The sequence below is a fragment of the Salvelinus sp. IW2-2015 genome, unplaced genomic scaffold (assembly GCF_002910315.2).
Source record: "Salvelinus sp. IW2-2015 unplaced genomic scaffold, ASM291031v2 Un_scaffold2144, whole genome shotgun sequence".
Taxonomy (NCBI): domain Eukaryota; kingdom Metazoa; phylum Chordata; class Actinopteri; order Salmoniformes; family Salmonidae; genus Salvelinus; species Salvelinus sp. IW2-2015.
The window spans coordinates 35,845-39,885 of NW_019943476.1; the positions used below are offsets into that span (position 1 = coordinate 35,845).

Consider the following 4,041-nt stretch of genomic DNA (forward strand, 5'->3'; position numbering starts at 1 on the left):
GGAAGAGAGATTGATAATGCACGGCTTCATGTCGCAAGGATCTGTACACTAATTCCTGGTTCCCAGTTCTTCCATGGCCTGTATACTCACCAGACATGTCACCCACAGAGCATGTTTGGAATGCCCGGATCAACGCGCATGACAGCGTATTCCAGTTCCCGCCAAAATCCTGCATCTCAGCACTGCCATTGAAAAGAAGTGCGACAAACATTCCACAGTCAACAGCCTGATCAACTCTGTCAAGGTATCTGTGACCAACAGATGTATAAATGTATTCCCAGTCATGTGAAATCCATAGATTAGGGCCTAATTTATTTATTTCAGTTGACTGATTTCCTTATATGAACTGTACTCAGTAAAATCTTTGTAATTGTTTCATGATTCATTTTTATAGTAAGTTAATAAAGGTGTTTCCTTGTCATGCTCCTTCCATCTAGAGCTGATGGAATGTTCATTAGGTATAAATACAGTTCTAAGAGGAAGCAGTAGACTAGAAGGACCTGGCAAGAGACAGAGAGCAACAGCTTTCACAGGTTTTTCACACACATCTCAAGATAGTGCCTCAGGTATTTCACTTAGAAATGTGTATAAAACTTTTATTTATTTTCTCACTTTGTAATTCTTACTGATATTTATCTGGTTAATCTGCAGAAAATGAAATCATATTGTAGTAACATGTACAGGTTGCCAGTGATTTAATGAAGATGTGAGTATTGTAACAAACTGCAGAAAGCGTCGGACAATAATGGAGACTAAAAATGTTGAATCTCATCTGCACATCTAGAATTAAATTGAAATACATGTACTGAAACAAATATTCTACAATAAAATACTGTAGGTATTTGAGCAAACCAATGAACTAACCATCTGTTAATGACGCAGATCCACTTGTCTTTTTCAGCGTGTTTAATGTTTGAAGGGAAGGAGTTCCTCTTTGTGTAATGAAACACTGAAGATTGGGAGACAGACTTTGAGGATTTTCGTACACATTCATACAATTTTGTATATTTCTTTAATTGTTCGGTTGTTCGATTGTATATTTTTTAATCCCTATTTCAGATCATTAATTTGTTACAATTCAAAAAGACACAATTATTATTTCCTCATAGTACTTCCTTGATTCTCTCTCCAAAATAGCCTCAACATTAGAAAACAATGTCTGACGTCTCTCTCTATAGTTACTGACTAAAGGTGTTCATGTCATGCTCCTTCCATCTAGAGCTGATGGAATGTTCATAGGTATAAATACAGTTAAGAGGAAGCAGTAGACTAGAAGGACCTGGCAGAGACAGAGAGATAAGAAGCTTTCACAGGTTTTCACACACATCTCAAGATAGCACTGTGGGTAACTACACAACTAACTAAATAGAAAACTTGTATTCAATGCATGATACTGTGTGGGAAATGTTATGAAGTTAATACTTATTATCTCTTGGTACTTGGGCACAAACATTTTGGCCCTTTTGCCTCTAAATTTAATTAAATGATCTGACATTATTTTGAATGTGACAGCAGCTTAGCACTACAAGAGTGATTGTAGTAAACAAGAATAGGCTCAACTTTTTAGATCTGTTCTATAAACATTTCACATTCAAGAATGGTTTGTTGATTGTTACGTCACATTTCAAAAGGTTACTTTCTTCTCCCTCCTAGGAAACACTGGTTGACCTGACAGGTAAAATGACTTATTTGTTTTGACAAACTACAATGAAAAACATTATTAACAAAAAAAATGAAACGGAGTGAGAGTAAATTGACTGAAATTAAAGGTCTTAAGTATTGATGCCTCACTTTTGCAGAATGTTCTTAATCCTGGTTGTCACACTGTTCTTGGCTAGCTGCTCGGCATTGCGTGAGTAATAAAAACACAATTCTGAATTGTAATGATTAAATAATAGCTTTTGTGCTTTCACCAACTTGTCTTTTCCAGTTAGACTTAGGAGTTCTTCTTTGAGACAAAAGCTGATGGATTAAATCATTGCAGAATGTACTTTAGTTAATTCATCTGCACTTTATTCATAATGTAAAGATCTTTCAGAAATGTGTTGGTAAAATTAAAATGATGTATATATAAATATGTATTATTAATATAGTAAATATAGTAAACTATTTCCCATGTTATTTTAGCCATCAAAGACCCGTACTCGTATTCCTCTGCGGTGGTCAGGGAGGTGGCACCCCATTTGCTTCCTACGGTGAAGGACGCATCACAGGAGTCAGAGTGTGGGAGACCAACAACAACTACTACTACTACTACTACTCCTACAACAGCAACGCCTACATCAGCGGGTGAGCAGACCCTGACCCATGAACAGACACCACTGACTCAGTCCAACTACACTACCCAGCAGACACCACTGACTCAGTCCAACAACACTACCCCATAGACACCACTGACTCAGTCCAACTACACTACCCAACAGACACCACTGACTCAGTCCAACTACACTACCCAACACACACCACTGACTCAGTCCAACTACACTACCCAACAGACACCACTGACTCAGTCCAACTACACTACCCAACACACACCACTGACTCAGTCCAACTAGACTACCCAACAGACACTCTTTCTTTCTTTCTTTCTTTCTGTATTTATTTATTTGTTGTGTTTATTACATATTCAGTTTATGACCAAACGATATTGTTATCATATCTAACCCAGAGTATAATGTAAAATGTAATTCCTTGATATTCTCTGATGCTACCTGCTCTCTCAGTCTGAATGTGCCTTATCAAAACACAACCAACGTGAAAAGCTTCCTCTGTTTTAGGTTCCAGCTGAGATATGGCAACACCTGGTCTCCTGTGTTCGGTAGCGAAGGGGGCTTAAAGCAGGAGATAGAGCTGTTTAATGATGAGGCCATCGTCGAGGTGTCTGGGAAGTACAACCCAGCAGACTACATCTGCTACCTGGTGTTAACCACCAACATGGGGCGCACTCTGTCAGCCGGCCTGCCCAACCAAGTCTCCTTCAACTTCTACCCAGCCAACATGGGCAATGAGCTGAGGCTGCTCAGCGGTCGCTTCAACGGTGCCGGGATCACCTCCATCGGAGCCCACTGGGGATTGTTGAACATGGAAGGGGCTGGAAACAGTACTCTGGAAACAGCACTGGAAACAGTAACTCCTATTTTTTAGGGGAAAAAAGTATGTCTTGATCTTTGGGATGGTATCCCGGATACAGATTAAGCCTAGTCCTGGACTTGTTACTTTCAATGGAGATTCTCCATTCAACATGCTTTTTAGTCCAGGAGTAAACTTAATCTGTGTCCAGGAAACTGACCCTATATGTTGGACGGATGTTTGACATAGACGCTGACAGAACTGTTTTTTATATCACTATCTGATGGGCGCTTCATGAGAATTTAAACTGAATGAATTTGAATGTTTTGAGTACTTTGGAAGAATTTTTGAGGTGATTCCTCACTTGAAGCAGTACAAAAATACTTCTAAACATTCAAATTCATTCAGTTTAAATTCTCATGAAGCGCCCATCAGATAGGAATATTAAAACAGTCCTGTCAGCGTGGGTCACAGGCCACATGCGTTGTTACACATTTTTTGAGGTTATCACATTTTATCTCAATAAATGAAAGAATCATATGGGATTTAAAGGATTAATTATATCTTTGATTAATTGAGCAATCAAATATTATGGGGAGATAATAGCGTCTCAGGGTGCTTCACCTTCACTATTTTATACACGCTGTATTTGTTATTTGTTGTTCCTTTCTGCTATATCTGCTTGTGGACATTTTAATAAAAATCATATCTTTAATCATTATATTTCATTGTATTCCTTTTGATTAGAAAATACATACAGTAGTGACCAGAAGCTACAATAAGCTAATCTGTCATCTTAACAAACCCTACCTCAATGGTGTCAATAAGGAARTAKATGTARAACAGRAAGYCKGTTAAAACGCCTATCCAATAGTAATGAAGGAAATAACAATTGATAGTTACATATTGGGATAATATTTTCCACGATATATCGTGTCGTATCAACAATATCAAACTATTATTTTTGTGCTA

At 37.9% G+C, this 4,041-nt stretch overlaps 1 pseudogene; it reads left to right on the forward strand.

Annotated features, from left to right (window-relative positions):
• The first annotated feature begins 1,258 nt into the window (after positions 1-1,258).
• On the forward strand, positions 1,259-3,790 carry LOC112073097 (zymogen granule membrane protein 16-like; annotated as a pseudogene).
• The last annotated feature ends 251 nt before the right edge of the window (positions 3,791-4,041 follow it).